We start from the raw sequence: 23,419 nt of genomic DNA on the forward strand, positions 1-23,419 counted from the left end.
CTGAGCTCTTAGTACAGTGCTCTGCACAGAGTAAGCACTCAAATTTGATTGACTGTTGCCACTACCGCTATTGCACTGGCAGTGGAATTTCCCATCACGAACAATGGGGTGAGACTCCTTAGATGGTCCTTAGACTTTGGAACTGCAAAATTGTATAGAGGAATTTACAATAGGAGTAATGATTTGCACTGTGCTACTCACTCTTTCTCATCCCTGTCACATTGCCTCTAGGGTAAGGCATGCGGTGAGCTAGGAGGTGAGCCTAGGGGAGCAGAACACTGCAAAGAGAGAAGCAGCATGGCCTAGTGGATTGAGCATGGTCCCGGGAGTCAGAAGGACTTGGGTTCTAATCTCAGCTCTGTCACTTGTCTGCTGCATGACCAGAGGTAAGTCACTTAATTTCTCTGTGCATCAATTATCACATCTGTAAAATGGAGATTAAGAAGGTGAGCCCCACCTGGGACGTGGAATGTGTTAAACCTGATTAGCTTGGACCTACTCTAGTGCTTAGTACAGTACCTGGCACAAAGTATGTGCTTAACAAATACCATTATTATTATTATTAGTGCTTAATCTGTGCAAAGAAGTGTACTAAAAAAAAAGTGACCTTGAAAGGTTTTTAATCCACAAATGGACAAAGTAACTGCAGCATAGGACCGATGTTGTGCAGTAGCATCAGCACCCAGGCAGGAAGCTAACAATAATAATAACTGTAGTATCTGTTAAGTGCTTACTATGTGCCAGTTACTGTACTAAGCACTAGGATAGATACAAGCAAATACTAGCACAGTCCCTGTCCCACTTGGGCCATCCAGTGGCAACTCCCATTTTGTAGATGAGGTAACTGAGACACAGAGAAATTAAATGACTTACCCAAGGTTACACAGCAGGCAGCTGCCAGAGTTGCCGTGGTAACCATTCATTCATTCAATAGTATTTATTGAGCGCTTACTTTGTGCAGAGCACTGTACTAAGCGCTTGGGATGAACAAGTCGGCAACAGATAGAGACAGTCCCTGCTAACCGATTTGGCTTTCTCAACCCACATGAGACAGCTAAATTTCAGGATTCCTGATGAGCCCATTCTATCTCATGCAGTGCCATGCATGGTTCTTTGATTACAAATTAAAAGCACTGAGCTTTCTAGGATCAGTAGGCAAAACCAAGATGTAGACCAAGCTCTCCTGACTCCTAGAGCAGCACTCTCTCCACTGGACACCCACCACAGGGCTCATTTGGTAAGTTAATCTACACACTCTTTCCTGGGATGGAATGCTTGAGAGGTAGCTGGGCAGAGTGGGCCAAAATAAAAAGCCAAAAATGGCACACCTTTGGTCTCCAAAGAGATTTGCAACATGGGCTCAAGGTGATTAGGGAACCTGCAGGCCAAGGTCTGGGCCTTCCTCTTAAGTCAACACATCCCTTATTTCTGTATACAGGCTTTCTCTCTGATGATACTGGGGCAATTTTTATATAGGAACAATATCATGTTAAGGATAAGAACAAGGAGGGCAGAAGGGGAGATCTCCTGAGAAGTTATGTAAAGCCCCAATTAAGAGAGCAGGGCATGGGAAATGCCCAGTTCATTCATTCATACAATCGTACTTACTGAGCGCTTACTGTGTGCAGAGTGCTGTACTAAGCACTTACCAAGTAATTATAGTAGCCCTCCTGGCCTATGGCATTTCAGTACAGCACTGGATTTTATAGGTAACATTCCCATGTGTACTTTACAATGTGTTGCACCCTTGCACACGTACAGGGTTGTGGCACCCTACTCCAACAGGAACATGTCTGGCAAGAACAAAAGAATGCAAGTGATGGGTCTTACTTGTGACTCTTAGGGAGGACCCTACTGAGAGCTGCTTTTCCCTGCTTTTTGATATTGCTTAATATGTGCCAAAGAGGCCAGCATCCAATACATCATACCAATCAACAGTTTTGTTACAAAATCAGGATGGTACCAGATACCTCAAAATGTGATGCATCAGAATGGAGGAATAATTTTCCTTGGCAAACCATACTCACCCTCTTTTTCTCCTAGGTTTTTGTTTGCTTAGATTCTTCTCTCTCTCCTTCTCTCTCTCATATACACACACACTCTCTCACTCTCTTACCCAGACATAGTCATACAGTAACCTTGCTTTCTGTTCTTCTTTCTCTAAAATCACAGCTGTAGCAGCAGCAACAGAGATGAAAACTGTCCTTGAACTAACGGTAAACGAACAGTAATTGCTCTAGAGAAGAAGACTTTGAACTCTACAAGACATCAGAGAACCACATTAACAACAGGCCCAGGGGGAGGCTTGGATTCACAGAGATAAGTGATGCACCAAGGCAGAAATAACAACCCAGAAACAAATTGCTCTACTAACAGCATTGGTTTGAGATTGTCAATTTTAAGATCATTTAATCAACCCCATTAATAATATTTCTTGAGCTTACTCTGGGCAGTCTTGGGAGAATATGACCCATTTCCTAGTGGGAAACAAATGATAGTCTTTGTTTCAGGATAAGGGGAAAGATGATACCTATATAACCATATATAATAATAATGATAATGTTGGTATTTGTTAAGTGCTTACTATGTGCAGAGCACTGTTCTAAGGTCTGGGGGAGATACAGGATAATAAGGTTGTCCCATGTGAGGCTCAAGGTCTTAATCGCCATTTTACAGATGAGGGAACTGAGGCACAGAGAGCATGGCTCAGTGGAAAGAGCATGGGCTTTGGAGTCAGGGGTCATGAGTTCAAATCCCAGCTCTGCCACTTGTCAGCTGTGTGACTGTGGGCAAGTCATTTAACTTCTCTGTGCCTCAGTTACCTCATCTGTAAAATGGGGATTAAGACTGTGAGCCCCACGTGGAACAACCTGATTCCCCTGTGTCTACCCCAGCGCTTAGAACAGTGCTCTGCACATAGTAAGCGCTTAACAAATACCAACATTATTATTATTATTGTTAAGTGACTTGCCCACAGTCACACAGCCGACAAGTAGCAGAGCCGGGATTTGAACCCATGTCCTCTGACTCCCAAGCCCGTGCCATGGACTGCCTTGGTTTTAGGATATTTTATCATCTTTGGTGTGGGTGTGCATGTAATTTTTCCTTCATTTCTTTATTTTCTAACTCTGTGCAATAGGCACAAGTGTTGCCCATTGGCTAATGATTGGGAATGTTCAGATCCTCACAGAACCCAGCTGATAGGGTGTCCGTCCTGCTAAAGATGGGCTGGGAGAAAGAATTGAATGAGCTTTCATAGGCTTTGCGAGTTTCTTGGATGAAGTTGAATACCATGGAGAATGGGTAACTGGGAATGGAATGAAGAATGAGCCTGAGGGGTGGGGATGATAGAAGATGTGGATGAGGATAGATGTTGGTAGAGAAGTTTGTCATTTAACAGGCGATAGGTACCTTTCTTTCCCTCCCTCTTAGATGGTGAGCCCCATGTGGGACAGAGGCTGTTTATGGTCCAATAATCTCATATAATTATGGAATTTGTTAAGTGATTGCTAAATGTCAAGCATTGCACTAAGCACTAAGGTAGATGCAGGATATGAGGTCTCATATAGGGCCCGCAGAGTAAGTAGAAGAGAGAACAAGTATTGAATATCCTTTTTGCAGATGAGTCAGCTGAGGTACAGAGAAATGAATTGATTTGCCAAGATCACACCAAAGACAAGAGGCAGAGCGAGATTAGAGCCCGGGACTGGAAGTCAAAAGACCTGGGTTCTAATACCAGGTTGGCCACTTGTTTGCTGTGTTACCTTGGGCAAGTTACTTGACTTCTCTGTGCCTCAGTTACCTCATCTGTAAGGTGGCAATTAATACTGTGAGCCCCATATGGGACAGGGATTGTGTCCAACCCAATTTGCTTGTACCCATCCCCATAGTTTAGTACAGTTCCTAGCACAAAGGAAGAGCTAAATAAATGATATTATTATTATTAGGGCCTCTGACTCCCAGGCCAGGGCTCTTTTCAATAGGTCAGGCTGCTGACTGTTCTTTTATCTACTCCTTGTTTCCCATTCCCACTCATTTCTATAAACTCCAGAGAGGTTGTCTGCATACCCTTCCATATTGATTGTGTCACTTCAGCTTTTCACTTAAAACCTGATAAAAGGTTCTTCCAGAATATGAACTATGTATCCAGAAAAGACCTGCTGAAGAGCCAGAGAGCCAGCAGACATGCCAGAGCATTACAGAATGTCTGGGTCAGGTCATCAGACTGTGTGACCCAAGGTAGCAACAGGGAAACAGAATGGAAATCAGCCAGAGAAAATGGAAAAAGGAACAAGAGTTATATTGCAGAGGGCCACCAGAGGGATGGATATCTTTCCCTGAAGATTTCTCAACATGCACATCTCCAAGAGCCCAAGATAGTCAACTTTGAAATCCACCCCTTTATTTTTGAACTTTTTTACACCATTTTTGTTATATTCCAATAGAGACCTAGTGGAAATCAGAACTCGTTGCCAGGAAAGCTGGGTACTAATCCCAGCTCTACCACTTGCCAATTGTATTCCTCAATTTTCTCATCTGTAAAATGGGGGGTAACCTACTTATTCTCTCTTTCTTTTAGCTGAGAGTGCATGTGGAACAAAGGACTGTGTCCCATATTGTTATGTTGTAACTACCTCTCATTACATTGTTTATAGTAATAATATTACTTATAATGTTGTTATAAGAGATGGGATTTGGGTAAGAAGTAGTAAAGCTATTAAAATGAACATCTGAAATATAGTCTGAAGAAGACATCACACTAACCAACCCCTCATATCACTTCAGCTGTTTTCGGTGTGCTTTGGTATCACTAGCCAAGCAATCATATTTTTTGAGCACTTATTGTGTGCAGAAAACTGTACTAAGCTCTTGGTATGGTAAAATATAATAGAGTTGGTAGACATGTTCCCTGCCCACAATGAGCTTACAGTCTAGATGGGGAGACCGACGTTAATATGAATTAATAATTAAATGATGGATATGGACATAGGTGCTGTGAGCCTGAGGGAGGGGTGAATAAAGGATGCAAACCTAAGTGCAAGGGTGATGCCGAAGGGAGTGGGAAAAGAGGAAATGAGGACCTAGTTGGAGAAGGCCTCTTGGAGGAGATGTGCTTTTAATTAGTCTTTGAAAGTGGAGAGAATGATCCTCTGTTGGATATGAGGATGGAGGCTGTTCCAGTCCAGGGGCAAAAAGTTGGGGAGGAGTCAACAGTGAGATAGATTAGATTGAGGTACAGTGAGTAGGTTGGCTTTGGAGGAGCAAAGTGTGTGGGCTGGGTTGTAGAAGGGGGAAAGGTGATTGCTTTAAAGCCAATTGTAAGGGGTTCCTGTTTCATGTGGAGGTCTTAGGTCAAAGGTTCTTGAGGAGTGGGGAAAAATGGACTGAATGGTTTTGTAGAAACATGATCAGGGTAGCAGAGTGAAGTATGAACTAGTGTGAGGAGAGATAGAAGGCAGGGAGGTCAGCGGGAGGCTGATGCAGTAATCAAGGTGGGATAGGCTAAGTGCTTGGATTAACATGGTAACAATTTGGATGGAGTAGAAAGGATGGATTTGAGTGATATTATGAAGGTCGACCAACCATATTTGGTGAAAGATTGAATATGTGTGTTGGATGAAGGAGATGAGCTGAGAAAACGCCAAGGTTACAGACTACGAAACAGGAAGGATGGTGGTGCTGTCTACAGTGATGGGAAAGTGAAGGATCAATGGGGTTTGTGTGGGAAGATACTGAGTTCTGTTTGGGACATGTTGAATTTGAGGTGTTTGAGGAACATCCAAGTAGTGAGGTCTTGAAGGCAAGGAGGAATAAGAGTGGGAGAGAGATCAGGGCTGGAAATTAGTTTTGGGAATCATCCACTTAGAGATGCAAGTAGAGAGGGCCATTGTCTGTCCCTAATTTTCTACATATTTCTATGCTCATAGAAGGCAACATTACCAGGGGTGGGGTGGCTGAGAGGCGTCTTGATGTCGGGGGATTTAGGATGTGAGCTCACACTGTTTATTTAAAACCAACCCGTCTCTCTAGGGAGGAAATATTTCCTTTCCATTTCTAGTGAGATCCCATTTGGAAGAAGACTGTACTACTTTAATCCTTTCCCCTCCTTCCCATTCTCTGACTTTTGGAAACCTGAAAAACCTTCACAGAAGGATTTTCAGGTGACAGAAGAAAAGAGTGGTAGTTGGGCAGTGAAGATGATTTGCATGCTTTCATTCCATGCTATGACTCTAGCTCTACAAGATACAGAGAAGTCCACTTTTCTCTGAATCAGTTTCCTCCTTATAACAGGCATCAGAGAAAGGAGCTTGATTCATCAACTCCTTTTGACAAATAAACAGTCTGATCCGGAGACTTCTAATTTGGCTCTAAGGTGATAGCAGGATGGGATATCCTATAATGAAACTGCCTATCTGAAGCTTGACACCCCTCTAGACTATAAACTGCTTGTTGGCAGGAAACATATCCTTGTACATTATTCCATATAACAAATAGAATCAGTTCTATTATATTGAACTCTCTCAACTGCTTATTACAGTGCTCTGCACACAATAGGCCCTCTGTGAATGTAATCGAGCCATTTATCTTCATTCTAGAACTGATCTTCAAGTCTAGTATGGGGATTGTTTTTATTTCATTAGCAGGTTTGAGATGTTAAATGTGGTGTCTCATTATAAACAAGATTAAGCAGATGAAACAACAACATGGGATGTCATAAAGTTAGAAATGCTCTTCATCCATATTATCATTGTACTTTTACTTGCCTTCTCTTTGACAGTGTTTTGTGTTTGTAATACCACCCTCTTGTACTCTCCCAAGTGCTAAGTACACTGTTCCACACAAAGTAAATGCTAACTATATACCCATTATTTTTTTAATGATATTTAAGTGCTTACTCTGTGCCAGACAATGTAATCAATGCTGGGGAAGATACAAGGCAATCAGATTGGATCTAGCCCTTGTCTCACATTGGGATCCTAGTCTAAGTAGATGGGAGCAGGATTTAATTTCTGTTTTACAGATGAACTAACTGAGGCAGAGAGAAGTTAAATAACTTACCTAAGGTCATATAGCAAGCAAAAGGTGGAGCTAGAATCAGAACCCTGGTCCCCTGACTCCCAGGCCTGTGCTCTTTCCACTAGGTCACACTACTTTCCAGCATGGTTGATTTTTGAATCAGCATAAAGTAGCAGAAGTTATATCCATAGTAGTAATACCTATTGAGTCCTCCCTTGGTGCAATACACTACAGTGGTGCTTGGTAAGTTTCAAATAAGAAGTTCCACATTTTCTGTCCACAAGGAGATGTTACACAAACCCAGTTTAACAGGCACCTAGTCATCCCACAAGGAGCTTACATGCGGAGAGAGACTCTCTGGATATGGACAGCTTTTAAAAACCGAAACAGACACTGAATGCCTCCATAAATAATCTCCCCTGAAGTTTGACCTACACCTCACTGTGCTAATAATTTTGTTATTTGTTATGTGCTTACTCTGTGCCAACCACTCTAGTGACCACCAGTTCCTTGGCCCCAACGTGGAGCTCCTAGTCTTGGAAGGATAACTGGCATTGAATTCCCATTTTACAGATGAAGAAACAGAAGCCCAGAAAAGTGAAATGACTTACCCAAGCACAGCACCCAAGTGGCAGAGCTGAGATTGGAACTCAGGTCCCCTGACTCCTGATCCCATGATAGCCTATGCAGCTTCCCACTGTGATTAGAGGAAGTTGCCATTTGAGACTGTACTGTCAGCAGGAAAGGATTCTGAGAGAGATTTCCGAGGAGATTTCACATGGTGGACAGTCTCAGCAGGAATCTAGAAAAACGTTGCCAACTCTGACATTGATGATTCCAGTGGTGGCAGACAAATGTCGCATCAGACCAGTATTGGCATTAGGCCTGGTCACTTGGGCCACAGTTGGGTTGCATTTGCTTTCCTTACAGGCTGTAAGCTCCTTGTGGGACGAGATCATGTTTACCATGTATCATAACAAACACTTAGTACAGTGCTCTACACACAGTAAGTGCTTGTAAGTACCACTGATTGATTTGAAATGGGCTGGACTCCCTCCTGCCAGCCCCATGCCACAGTGAGAGCGAGCCTGGAATGGATGAAAGGGTGTGGGTGGTGCCGGACTGACCACAGTTACTGGACCCAGTCCCTTCACAAAGTTTTTAGGCCCTGAAATGTTTTTGTTGGGACCGAGGCTCCTCTCTCATTTTCATTCAGACGCTCCATCAAATAATGGCCACTGTATCAACAGGATGAGTGGACAAAATGAGAAGAATCCATTTTAGAGTAGTGAGTGAATAATAATAATAACTGTGGTATTTGTTAAGCACTTACTATGTGCCAAGCACTGTACTAAGTGCTGGGGTAGATACAAGATAATCAGATCCCATAAGGTGCTCACAGTCTAAATAGGTGGGAGGACAGGTATAGAATCCCCATTTTGTGGATGAGGGAATCGAGGCACAGAAAAGTTAAGTGACTTGCCCAAGATCACACAGCAGGTATGTGGCAGAGCTGCAATTAGAACCCAGGTCCTCTGATTCCCAGGCCCATGCTCTTTCCATTAGACCACACTGCATGAGGCACCAGAGGGACAAGAGGAGTGGGTACGGGCAGGATGAAACCGAGGATGGACATAAAGGAGTGGATGTATTTCCCCTCCTTCTATTAGCCCAGGAGGAGTCTGTGGGGAAGAGGACTTCCTGAAGTCACCCAAATGAAAGGACATATTTTGCAAGTTGAAAGGAAGTCTTGGATGAAATATAAATTTGATGATCAGACAAGAGAACATGGATAATTAGTCTGAGAAAAGCAGAGGGTCCAGATTGAATGAAAGTCACCTTGGGAGGTGCGGATTTTCTTCAAGGCAGGGCATATATGACATCTTTTAGGAAAGGGCATCATGGCCAAGTGAAAATAGCATGGAACTGGTAGTCAGAAAATGCAGATTCTAGTCCCACCTCTTCCACTGGCCTGCTATGAATCCTAGGTCAAGTTACTTAACTTCTCTGTTCCTCAACTGTCTGTGAAATGAAGGCAACATGTCTGCTTTTCCTACGTCTTAAAATTGTGAGCCCCATTTGAAATATGCGTTGTGTATGATTTGATTATTTTGCATCTACCCCAGTTTTAGCATAGTGCTTTGGATATATTAAAGGCTTAAGAAATGCCATAATTATACAAAGATCCCAAGTTTGATCTTATGTTGTAGTTCTTTGGTCTGATGTTCCCTCTGCCCTTTGTCCAGAATTCATTAATAGTAGAAATCTTCCTGTCTTCCCCTTATTCTTTTCACCTTCCTTTTCCTTCTCAACTCCCTCTTCCCCTTTCCATATTCTCTAGACCATAAGCTTGTTTGGGGCAGGGAATGTCTGTTTATTGTGTAGTTTACTTTCCCAAGCACTTAGACAGTGCTTTGCACACAACATTCAATAAATATGATTGAATGAATGAATTCTCCAAAACTTTGAGGCCTGGATGATTAAATTCCTTTAGCTTTATTACCAGATTATTGCAATCCAAGGGCTATAAACCAAGATATTACAACCAACTCTTCTGCCATACAAGAGGTTTCAAGATGATTAAGTCTTCCTGCTGCTATTGGAAGGTTCACCACTGAAAGCTGAGGGTGACCTGAGAAGTGGTAATGCATCCTGCCAATTCAGATATCAGATTTTGATTCCACTGAGGGACTTAAACACAAAAATCAGAAAGGTGGAATGATCCTGGACTCATATGATAGATGACAGATTGCATATTTGTGTGAGAAACAGTAGGTATTTGCCTGGGTGGCTTTGCATGAAAGGGTGTTCTTGGGTGTGTTGAGATGGTGCCAGGGATATCACATGTGGGTGTGTGAGATATATGGGTGATAGGTCGGTTTTATTTAACAAGTCTCTGGTAATCTAACGACTTCTAAATGCTCTCGCATTTCCATTTGCCCTATGTCGACACTCAAACCTCAGATTCCCACAGGCAGTCTTCCTTTTAGAAGTTCACCAGTATGATCCAGCAGATGTTTCCTTTTCACAATTTTAGTGGTTGTCATTAGCTTTTCTCCTGTTCTCTTGTTAGTTTTGAAGCCACCTAGCACAATGGTGGAGTCTCCTTGGGGACCATCCAGGGTCCAAGCACGGACCTGGTAGATCAGAAAAGCAGTTCACAGACAAGGTTCAAGGAAGGAAATTCTAATGGAAAAAATCTAAAAAAGGAAAAATGTGTATATGTGTGTGATAGAGGTATATGAAATGACTTATAGCAATCCTCTAAGATATGCCTTGTAAGCATTACCTCATCCTTTAAATGTGGCCTAAGTATATAAACCATAAAAGGGTTATTTCCAGATCCATCATTCAGTTAATTATATTTGTTGACTGCTTACTATGTGCAGAGCACTGTCCTAAGTGCTTTGGGAAGTACAATATGATAGAGTTGCGACACTGTCCCCTGTTCTGAAGGGGCTTAGAACTGGGTTGGGGGGAGAGATGGGGTGATTGAAAGCAATTGATTCTCTATCCTGCAAGGTAACAAATCTGAATTTATTTTTGTTTTTTTAAAAAAATAAATAAATATTTTATGTCCCAAATAAAGTCTACTATTTGTTTATAAATGCAAAGTGTTGACATTCAGAGATTTTTGGGTGATTATAAATCAGGATCTCTATATATAGCTAAACTTGTGTTTAGAAGTTGAAGCTACTATCATATCCACACTTAGATAAAAAGTCTGACTAAAAAGTCTCATTCCTGAAGTTCCCTTCTTTGTTGTTGGCATGCAGATATAAGTCTCTTGTTGTGCAGCTAATGGATTTGTCCTATGCAGAGATTGTCTGTGTTTTCCAGCCTGCCTTTTGAGATGGAGAAATTTGGAACCCTTGGCTTGAGGAGAGTAAGGAGGCAACAATGAAAAAACATAGAACTAGGAGTCAGGACACTTAGGTTTTAATTACATCTCCATTACTGAACTGCCATCTAATTTGGATAGGTCACCTCGCCTTTCTGGGCTTCAGTTTCCTCATCTGTAAAATGCAGATGAACTACCTGCCTCCACCAACCAATCAATCAGTTATCTTTATTTGAGTGCTTACTGTCTGCACTAAGCGTTTGAGAGAAATATAACAGAGTTGGGAGTCACATTCACATTACTCCAATGCTTGGAAAATAGTAGTTCAAAAAATAAAATACTACTACTACTACTATCAATAATAATAATGATAACCTCTCCTGATTAAGTCCTTCTCTGCCACTATGTCTATTACAGTTCTCTCCCTCCTTAAGTTCACCTTCAAGTGCCCTCTTTAAGTTCACCCTATAACAGCCTTTGGAATATCCTTATTGTCATCCATTCCTTCACATATCCTTCCCAGTGATGTTGACATGAGCATTGTTGATTTTTTTTTAAGATAATGCTGGTGAAACAGCTCATGAAGCTGAATGAGTCTTCTCTAGTCTGACGTGATCTACCATATGCATATTAGATGTTAGAAATAGAAATTTCAACTCAGTGTTGAAATCTTATCAAAATTAAAGTAGATGCTAAAGAAATATTGTGTAAAATTCTGGAATCTGGATCTACATTCACTAACCTTGCCATGACCTTAGCAGTCATAGTATAGGTGTGAAAAATAATAATGATTATTTGTTAAGCACTTACTGTGTGTCAAGCACTGTATTAAGCCTTGGGGTAGATACATGATCATTAGGTAGCACACATTCTCTGTCCCATATGGAGTACACTACCTAAGTAGGAAGCACAACAGGTATTGAATCTGCATTTTACAGATGAGAAAACTGAGACACAGAAAAGTGACTTCATTTCAAAGATGGCAGGCTGACATGTTACTTATGTCTGTGGGGGTGCAGCTGATTGTGACTGAAGCAGGACTGGCAATTCCTTTCAGATTGAATGTCTGCGTAAATTACCCCTTATGTCATTGTTGAATTGGTTCCACAGAGGGCCCGGCAGCATTTTTCAACTGTCTTTCATTATGTCAAATCCCATTTCTAAGTGTGTGAGTGTCAAACCATCCTGTCCCCTGATATAACCCAGCTATTCACAACTTCCACATAGTTTCCCATTTTGCTTTATTATGACTTTAAAGTGTTTCTCCCACCCTCCCTCTTTATGGTTACTCAGTTTCAACTGACCATATAGTAACTGTTGGCACGCCAGCGGATCTATCAGCAGACCCTGGAACCTAATGCCGTTGCAGTTTTTGGCAGCTTTCTTTATTCTACTGGACTTTGCCGTTTACCCAGTGGATGGAATGGATGACACGTGAAAGCTAGTGTAAGGTTCAGAAGGACCTATCAGTGATTGGTTCAGCAGTGCCATGCGTAGTTTCAGGAATATGCCAATAGAATGCCCAATTTTCATGTTCACGGAGACAAAGTAGTCCCGCTGTTCACTCCTGCTGACAATAAGGTAATCCTGCTTCTTCCCCACCTTCTGAGGATTTTAAATTTGTTTCTCCATTTCCTGGGAACTGTATGCTTACCTCCCAACCTGCAGTCAAAACTAAGCTTTACCACCCACATCACCCCAGCTCTCACCCCAGCCCCTTAGAGAGCCTCTTTTACACTCAATCAGTCCATTAATCATTTACTGAGCACCTACTGAGTGCAGAGCTAGGTACTACATGCTTGGTAGAATACAATAAAAGTAGAAGGCAAGGTCTCTACCCTCAAGTAGTTAGTAGAACAGGGGAGGCAGTCATAAATAATTTATAAATATGAAGAAGGTGAAAAATGGGTAGGGGGATGAGCAGGTGCTTAAATAGTAAGTCTATTCAATCAGTGATATTTATTGAGTGCTTACTTTGTGCGTGGCACTATACTCAAGAATTAGTAGTCCTGCTCCCTGCCCACAGTGTGCTTATACTCTAAAGGAACAATACGAACAAAAGAGCCACGGATAGTTGTAAACGCACACATTTTGAGGAGGTGTAAAAGTGTTGCAGTGATCTTTCAGAATATTCAATTTTGTTTTTGATGCTCATCACAGAAATGAAGACTGGGCACGGTAGAACACGCCCGGTGTCGTCAGATCAGTGTGTGTGACTCATCCTTGATCCTCTGAGATCTCCTTGCATTTGGTATCCGACACAGGGAGATTTGCGTGTCCTTATGTGTCCAGCCCCAACCAGAGCACCGCTCATCATTGTGGCTCTGTTGGGCTAATGGTTGCTAGAGGCCAAACTCCTGATGGGATTATCCCGCAGAAATTCTGTCCAATCTAACGAGAGTCAATTTAAAGACACTGACATGCAGCTGGATTGTTTTATGCTCTTCTAGATTGTAAATTCATTGTGGGCAGGGAATGTGTCTGTTATACTGTAGTCTCCCAAGCAGTTAGTATAGTGCTCTACACACAGTAAGCACTTGACAATAATGATAATGATTGTGGTATTTGTTAAGCGCTTACTATGTGCCAGGCACTGTACTAAGCCCTGGGTCGGATACAAGCAAATCAGGTTGGACACAGTCCCTGTCCCACGTGGGACTTGGTCTCAAACCCCATTTTACAGATGAGATAAATGAGGCCCAGAGAAGTGAAGTGACTTGCCCAAGGTCACAAGGCAGATGTGGCAGAGCTAGGATTTGAACCCATGACCTTCTGATTCCCAGGCCCTTGTTCAATCCACTACACCAAGCTGCTTACTGATTGATTTTTGTTAAAAATTACAGCACTTTCAAAAACAAAACTGTGGGATCAGAAATCAAGGATAAGGGATTTCTGTTCATGGAGCAAGGGAATTAAATGCTATTGATTGTTTGAAATGGTGAGAACTGAAGTCCACTCTGCTGCTCAAAGCGGAAGCTTTACAAGTCAAAGAATGGAACAGAGAGCTAATGCCTGAAATCACTGGTGTATAGTTTCCCTTTAGGGACTATGGTAAGTCAAACCAGCAAGTCCTTAGTATCATAAGCCTCTTTAGCTTGTGACCTCCAGCAGGAGATTGACACCAGTGATTGGCTCTTTTTTTTTTTTTTTTACAAAGAGCTACAGGTTTAATAAACGCTGAAGTTCGGTTCCAATCAATCTGTCACTAAAAGGTAGCACCCACTGAGTGCAGAGTACTGTAATAATAATAATAATGATATTTGTTAAATGCTTACTATGTGCAAAGCACTGTTCTAAGTGCTGGGGGAGATTTACAGGGTGATCAGGTTGTCTCACGTGGAGCTCACAGTCTTAATGCCCATTTTACAGATGAGGTAACTGAGGCACAGAGAAATTAAGTGACTTGCCCAAAGTCACATAGCTGACAAGTGGCAGAGCCAGGATTAGAACCCATGACCTCTGACTCCCAAGCCCGTGGTCTTTCCACTGAGCTATGCTGATTTTACTGTAGTAAAACTTAAAAAGGTACACCAGAAGAAAATGGAGCTAGGATTGAACAGGCTTTGCTGAAAGCAAAGGATAGAAAGAGCGTAGGAGCTGAAAGCCAGAAACATTAATCAGCTTGTGATAGTGACCACGGATGCTGAAAGTTCTCCTCCAAACTGAACTTTAGCCCTCGACCTGTTACTAGGGTTTATCACTGATGATTAGATTATCATGACCTATGGAGATACTGTGTAATCATCCTGGGTTTTTGGAGAAAGCATCTGGATGCGGTTGATGAAGCACTAATAATGGTTGTGATTTATTCATTTATATATTTTGGTTAATCTCCAGTTAGTCTTCTTTGTCCTTTGCCATGCCCTCATTTTGGGGATGTCTAGAGTGGAGAGGACTGCAGCCCCATTACCAGAACCAACACACTGATCCCAGAACTATCAATAGGGCTTCTACTTCTCCACATTCAGCAAACCTCTACTCTTCATTCATGTCAAGGGCATTTCCACAGTGGTTAATAACTGCAAATATGGAAATTCTGAACAATTAAACCCAACTGAACCAGTGGGGTTAGTCAGCCATTCTCCTGAAATCTCCTAAATGGCTGCTCAGATCACACAAATCCTGGCTCACTTGTAGCCCAAGCTCACATCATTTGTATTCATTGTGCCCGTTAAGGACATCAGACTTATAACTTGTAGCTAATTGCAGAGATCTCTTTAGATGAATATAATCTTTCATGATTCAGAAGAGTCTACTAATCAGAAAGGTCACCATAGATTTGATAAACCACATATGGGAAATGTATGAACGGGGAAGTGACCTGAATTGTAGGAATAAATAATTATGGTATGTGTTAAGCATTTACTACGTAACAGCACTGTACTAAGCACCAAGGTAGATACAATCTATGCTGATTGGCACAGGCCCTGTCCTGCATGGGGTTTATAGTCCAAGTAGTAGGGGCAACAGATATTGAACCCCATTTTATAGATGAGGAAACTGAGGCAAAGAAAAGTTATGTGACTTGCCTAAAGTCACACAGCAGGCACATGGTAGTACCAGGATAAGAACTCAAGTTCTCTGACTCCCTGGTCCATGCTCCTTTCATTATTCATTTATTCAACAGTATTTATTGAGCACTTACTATGTGCAGAGCACTGTACTACGTGCTTGGAATGTACGATACGGCAACAGATAGAGTCTCTGCCCAATGATGGGCTCACAGGTAACACTACTTCTCATTATAGCAATAATAATTATTGTGGTATTTGTTAAGTGCATAATATGTACTAGGCACTCTTCTTAGCATCAGGGTAGATATGAGATAATCAGGTTGGACATAGTCCTTGTCCAACATATGGCTCACAGTCTTAATCTCATTTTATGGATGAGGGAACTGAAGCACAGAAAAGTAAAGTGGATTGCCCAAGGTCACACAACAGACAGGTGGTGGAGAAAGGATTGGAACCTAAGTACTTCTGACTCCCATACCTGTGTTCTAACCGCTCTGCCATGCTGCTTCTTATCATACAGCCTCTGAGTGTAACACACTGTACTGAGTGCTTGAGACAGTTCAACAGTAGCACCAGGACACATCCCTGCCCTCAAGGCACTTAAATCACAGTGGAGGATATAGAAAGCATTTACAAATACTGGAATCAGAATAAAAAAAAGAATGTACAGTTGAAAATACCTATAAACAAGTGTAGAGGATGGGGATAAATAATTGTCTACGTGCTTTGGGTGTATAGGGTGTAGCCTTAAAATATTTGGGTTTGTTTCCCATTTCCTCAGAGGGAAATGAGGAGGATGAGTTTACATAATAACTAAAGTGTTTTGAACTTTCTGCTGCCCTTGATAAAGATGTTGTTACTATTGTAATGTAAACAGTTTAATTACTCATAACCTTAGAACCCATCCTATGATTTGCTTTGAGATTTTGATAGATAGTAACTCTAATCTCCCTTACACGACCAATTGAACTGTTGCACACTGAGTCAACACTTTTGAGGATGTATAGACTTCCATTAAAGGGTAAATCTGTCAATCCTGATAAAAACAGCTCACATCCAAGGAAAACTCAAATGGACAGTGGATGACATCCCTCATCTTCTATTGCATTTCACTAAGTGATCCAAAAATAAACATCCTAGTGACTCAGCCTAGGAGAGAATCTTAATTGCTTGTTTCTACTATTGAAGCATTTTTTTCATCCCTCTCTGTAAATTGCTTTGGATCTGTCTTCACATTTAGTATGTGAACTCCTTGAGGGCAGGGACTGTGTCTTCTACCTCTTTAGAACTCCTTTAAGGGCTCAGTACAGTAGAGAAGCAGCATGGCCTTGTGAATAGAGCACAGGCCTGGGAGTCAGAAGGATCTGGGTTCTAATCCCAGTTCTTCCATTTGTCTGCTGTGACCCTTTGGGCAAATCACTTAACTTACCTGTGCCTCAGTTCCCTCATGTGTAAAATAGGGATTAAGACCATCCATGAGTCCCATGTGATACAGGCACTGAGTCCAACCCGATTTGCTTGTATCCACCCCAGTGCTTAGTACAGTGACAGGTGCGTGGTAAGTGCTTAAAAAAAATCACAATTATTATTATTATTATCCTCTGCACACAGTAGGCTCTCAAAACCTATTAATGGACAGATTGATTGGCTCATCGAGAAGTGGCTCCTGCTCAAAAGGAGTGATCAATCTAGACGGGGAGACAGGCATTAAAATAAATTACAGATAAGGGCAATGGCAGAATGTAAGGATGTATATATAAGTGCTGCGGGACTGGGGATAGGGAGAGTGTAAATGTGCTTAATAATACTAGCATTTGTTAAGCGTTTACTATGTTCCAGCACTATTTTAAGCCCTGGGATAGATAGAAAATGATGGGGTTGGACACAGTCCCTGTCCCACATAGTGTTCACAGTCTTAATCCCCATTTTATGGATGAGGGGACTGAGGCACTGAAAAGCGATGTGACTTGCCCAAGGTTACATGGCAGACAAGTGGCAGAGCCATGATTAGAATGCAGGTCCTGCTGATTTCCAGGCCTCTGTGCTCTCCACTAGGCAATGCTGCTTTACTAAGGGGTATGGATCTAAGGGAATACATGACACAGAATGGGGATGGGGCATAATACAATGGGGAAATGAGGAGTCAGAGAAGTCCTCTCTCGGAAGATATGATTTTAGTCAGGCTTTGAGAAATAATGGAGGACAGCAGAGGTTTCGTGTTTCCAGGAGCCCTCCCTATTCCTGGAATCTTCCCTACTGGTGTCCATTATCCTGTGGTCTATTGCTTTGAAATTCTGATCTGTTCATCTCAACTCTGTCTCCCCCCGGCAGTACTGCTGGCTTTTATCCAGCAGTGTCTCTCCAATAGTGAAGACTCAGGAGCCCACCGCTCCGTTACTTGAAGGAAGCTTTGAGCTTGCGCCTGTCAATAATAAATCATAATGATATTTATTAAGCCCTTACTATATTAACACTGGGGTAGGTACAAGATCAGGCATAGTCCTTGTCCCACATGGCCTCACAGCTAAGGGTCAGTGAAAACAAGTATTTTCTCCTCATTTTGCAAATGAAACTGAGGCTCAGAGAAGTTGTGTCCTGCCCAACGTCACACAGCAGGACAGTAGCAGAGCTGGGAATACAGTTCAGCTCTCTTGATGCTCAGATTTTGAATCGGGTCTTGAGTAATTGACTATCACCCACAAAGCTATCCTTCGAGAAGCTGAGAAGGACCACCTATTGCCATTAATTTGGTTTCAAAGTGAGGCAACATTCCATTCCTGACAAACAACCCTCATTTATTGTAATTTTGAGATCCACTAATGGTACTCCAGTTATCCATATTTTAATTGGCTCCCAGCTTTCCTGGCCTGGCCAAGGTCTTACAAAGGCTATCTTGTTCTGTGTCCACTTCCTCAAGGGCCACTCCAAGCTGAGGAGCAAGGCAGTTCCGTTTTGGAAGGGGGAGAGAGACATTGGGAAATTAGAAATTTCCAGAAAATGATTAAAGTAATTAAAAAATTGGCTCCACAGAGAAAACATATCATAGTAGTAATACCAGTCGTATTGATTGAGCACTTTTTTAGTGCAACAAATATTCTAAGAACTTAGGTGGAAGCATAGCCTTGTGGAAAATGCATGGGCCTGGGAGTCAGGAGACCTAGGGTCAGTTCTGGCTCCTCTGCTGCTTGCCTGCTGTGTGCCCTTGGACGAGTCAGTTTATTTATCTGTGCCTCAGTTTCCTCATCTTTAATTAGAATGCAAACACCTGTTCTCCTTCCCTCATAGGCTGTGAGCCCTATATAGGGCAGGGACTAAGTCCAAAATGATCACCTTAAATATGCCCCAGTGTTCAGCATGCAGTAAGAGCTAGAGAAGCAGCGTGGCTCAGTGGAAAGAGCCTAGGCTTGGGAGTCAGAGGTTATGGGTTCGAATCCAGGCTCTGTCACTTGGCAGCTGTGTGACTGTGGGCAAGTCACTTAACTTCTCTGGGCCTCAGTTACCTCATCTGTAAAATGGGGATTAAGACTGTGAGCCTCACGTGGGACAACCTGATTACCCTGTATCTCTCCCAGTGCTTAGAACAGTGCTCTGCACATAGTAAGCGCTTAACAAATACCAACATTATTAATAAATACTACCATTAGGGGAAAAGCACCCCAGAAGCAAAATATATATTTCCCACAGAGGGCATACAATCTAATGTGGGGCGGGAAAGGGCAGGTGAGGGGGCACAATAATAAAATATTTCCAGGTAAAAGAAACAGCAGGAAGAACAAGGGTCAGCTAAAGAATAAAACAAATATGACAAAATGAAATATAAAAATAATTAATTGAATGCATATATTTATATATGGACAAACTTTCTAAGGATGGGCAAAAATCCCACTCACTTGTCAGTTCCTTGAGAGCAGGGTTCATGTCTGCCAACCTCCAAGTGCTTAGTACAGAACTCTGCACACAATAAGTATTCAATAAATACCATTAATTTATTGATTAAAATCTATATGTGTGAGAAAGACACACACTGAGATACACTGGAATTACCTGGGCTATAATTCCAGCTCTCCCTCTTGATTCTTCTGTGACCTTAGGCAAGTCACTTAACTTCTCTATGCTTTGGTTTTCTCATCTGGAAAATGGGGATTAAGACTGTGAGCTCTACGTGAGACAGGGACTATGTCCAACCTGATTGTCTTGTATCTACTCCAGCACTTAGTACAGTGCCTGATATGTAGTAAGCACTTAAAAATATAAAAATTATTATTATTAGTCTTTAACTGGATGAATGACCACTACTGTTGGAGATTGATTTAGGAAGTCTTCCTGAAGTAGATGGTATTGAAGTTGGGATGGGATGAAGTCTGGTGGATTTTGGTAGGGTTGGGTAGTGGAAAGAGCATGGGAATCAGAGGACCTGAGTTCTAATCCTAATCCTGCCAATTGCCTGCTGTGGGACCTTGGACAAGTCACTTCACTTCTCCGTGCCTCAATTTCATCATTTTTTATAACAATATTTGTTAACCATTTACTCTGTGACAGGCACTGTACTAAGAGCTGGGGTAGATAGACGGTAAACAAGTTGTTCACAGTCCATGTCCCACATGGACCTCAAAGTCCTAATCACCATTATACAGATGAGATAACTGAGGCCCAGAGAAGTTAAGTCACTTGCCCAAGGTCACAGGGCAGATGAGTGGCAGAGCAGGGATTAGAACCCAGGGCCTTCTGACTCCCAGGCCTGTGCTCTATCCCCTATGAAATACCGTTTCTAGAGGCCACAGTGCTTCTCATTTGTAAAATGGGAATTCAATGCCTGTATTCCTTCTTACTTAAACTGTAGCCCCATGTGGGACAGAGATTGTGTCTGACCTGATTAATTTGTATCTGTCCTGGTGCTTAGAGGTCCCTCCCAAATCTCCTGTGATTGGATAGATTATATAGAAACTGGTCCTTGATCAATTTGTGTATTATAATTGGATATAATCACCTTTTGAGGCCCCTTTCAACAGCATTAGGACTCTACAATTCTAAGAAAATAAAATGCATTTTTTGAGTATAATGTTCTAAAAATAACCAATGTCCAATACCCTATTGGTTGCTTTGCCTTGGTAATAGGTACTATACCAGTTTAGCTACCCCATCATCTCTGTCTCCATGGGAGCAAATGAGGTGATTGCCCCCCTGAGATTGGCTTTGCCCCCACAGCTTTTTGGTCCAGTTGGGCTTCGCTGGCTAGTCAGGCCCTGTCCCTTGGAATATGAACCAAGGTGGAGCTGAGATGGTGGCCCATTTTCTGGCCACAGTCATCAGAATGTCACTGGCTTGGTTTCTCTCAACCTCTCACCTCAGGGTTGGAACCTCTGGAAGGTTGAGATGGAGCCCACAGCCCAAGCACATGTGAGGAAACAGCACAGAGCCTGGGAGGCCCAGTGGGTTCGTGCTGCCACTGAGCCTGCTGAGCTGTAAACCCAGACTTGTCCCCAAGGGGCACCTTGTCCCAAAATCCACTGATGGGGACATACAGTGTGGTCCCAGACACAGTGGTGGCAAAGGGGGCAGTGACTGGACGGCAATCGATAAATTGAATTTATTGAACATTTACTCTGGACAGGCCACTGTACTAGGTGCTTGGGAGAATGCACTAGAGTTGCCATCCTTTCCTTTCTCTCCTCACTTTCCCTTTCCTCCTGTTCCCTTCCTTCTCCTCTTCTTCTCCTCTCTTCCTTCCCCCACTTATTGATTTCTCCCCCCCTTCCCTTTTCCTTATTTCTCTCTGTTCTTTTTCCTCTCCCACCCTCTCAAAGCTTTTCCCTTTATGCCTCATCACAGGTCGACCTCATGCTCTAAATGTAAAATGAGCTTTCCCTGGAATGCCCCCAGATTTTGTTGAATGTTCTTATTTTTAATTTGAAGGCAACAATTTCATTGCCATATGAGTTGGTCAAATCAGGTTTTTATGGTATTTGTTAAGCATTTACTATGTACTAAATGGTAGGGTAGATATAAGCTAGTTAGGTTGGACAACGTCCAGGTCCCACATGGGGCTCACAATCTTAATCCCCATTTGCAGAAGAAGCACAGACAAGTGAAGTTATTTGCCCAAGACAAGTGCGGAGCTGGTATTAGAACCCAGGCCCTTCTGACTTCCAGGCTTGTGCTCTATCCAGTAGACCATGCTGCTTCCCTGCTGTTTCCCAAGCTGCTTCAAATCAGTTGACTTAAAGCAACTTTTCTCCTTAGAAATGTTTCCCTCGTTTTATACACTTAAAGCAAAACAGCACAGAGGAAAATGTCAAACCTGGCAATAAGACATTAGTTTAGTAAGAATTAGGTCAGCTACAGTGCTCCCCAGCAAATACAGACCTTGATAGGGCTTGCAAATTGTTTCTCAGAGAATCATGGAGTAGAGCAGAGCAGAAAGGGTAGCATTGAATCTAGGACTGAGAATTATCATCTTGTAGACTTGCATCTTTCTTCGCAGCTCTGAACATTTGGAAATCAGGCACATTCAAAAACACTTTTTCCCTCAGATTCTGGGTTTGGATGCCAATCTGTCCAGCTCCTTGTATACAGGGATCATAATAATAATAATGATGATGGCATTTGTTAAGCTCTTTGTTCCAGGCATTGTATTAAGTGCATGTCTCCCAAATCTTTGCATTGTACTCTCCCAAGCACTTAGTACCCTGGTCTATGCACAGTAAGTCATTAATAAATACTATTAAGTGACTGATTGATAAATACCACCAGAAGCAGTAGCTAAAGAGGTATGTGCTGATACTGCTCAGGGATAGACTGATGTGGAATATTACAACTCTGAACCAATCAATGGTATTTATTAAATGCTCACTCTGTGTAGAGCACTTAGTAGAGACAGTAATATTAAAATAATCTTAATCACATTTAGCCATACGTATCAGAATTTTGTGAACCCTGAAAAAATCTTCTGCTCTCTCCATTTGTCAGTTTCTGATTTCTGCAAAATGGAACAAAATCCGCTTAGCACTGTTACTGATTGGGAAAAGACCTCCCAAATCATCACGAAGGTTTGCTGAAGATTCTTGGGAACTTGGGAATCATTTTTCACTAAACACTGAAGAGAGGTGAAAACAGTATAAAGACTACCAAACTCAAAGTTCTGGGTATGCGCCTGCTCTTGATTTAAAAACTAGTGGCACAGCTGCTATCATAATTGGCCATCAGCCTGTTATTTTCTTATTTTAAGTACTCCTGCTGCTGAGAGAGGGACGTTTTGTCCTGTGGATATTATTTGCTCAGTCCTGAGGGATTTGAATTTTCCATTAGATTACAAACACCCCCAAGCTCACAAAAACCTCATGCTCTTAGGAGAGTTTCTAGAGGTCACTCTAGGAGTCTTATGTGGATTCCATGTTAATTACTTTTTTTTCCTACCTTGCCTCTTCCCTTTCTGATGACTGAACCACTCCCTGGTCTCCCGGCAGCTATATTTATTAACGTTGTGAAGTATTCTTAGTGCTACAATCTTGAGTCTCCCCAGGCTACAGTGAGCTTGTCAACTTTAGCCCTCTTGGGGTGGACGAAGTGGGAGAGTAACGTTGGATATTCTGGTCCCTGTTTGGCTTAATAAATCAACCAGTCATATCAAGGCAGAACTTACCCTTGCAGAGCCCTGTACTAAATCCTTGGGAGAAAATAATAGAGGGTACCATGAAGCTAATCCCACTCTATGCACAGAAATTCTCTAAAATGGATTGTTTTAGTTTATTCCCTTCCTCAAGTCTACTAAAATGTCTGCTGTGTGATCTTGGGCTAGTCACTTCACTTCTCTGGGTTTCAGTTACCTATTCTATAAAATGGGGGTTGAGACTTTGAACCCCATGTGGGACAGGGACTGTGTCCAACCCGATTTGCTTGTATCCACCTCAGCACTCAGTACAGTGCCTGGCACATAGTAAGCACTTAACAAATACAATTATTGTTATTATTATTGTTATGCTTCATTTTGGAATTCCTAGCAAAGGGGAACTAGGAGACAGGTTAGGACAGTGTGCTGCACCTCTCCACC

The sequence above is a fragment of the Ornithorhynchus anatinus genome, chromosome 13, assembly GCF_004115215.2.
Source record: "Ornithorhynchus anatinus isolate Pmale09 chromosome 13, mOrnAna1.pri.v4, whole genome shotgun sequence".
NCBI lineage: Eukaryota > Metazoa > Chordata > Mammalia > Monotremata > Ornithorhynchidae > Ornithorhynchus > Ornithorhynchus anatinus.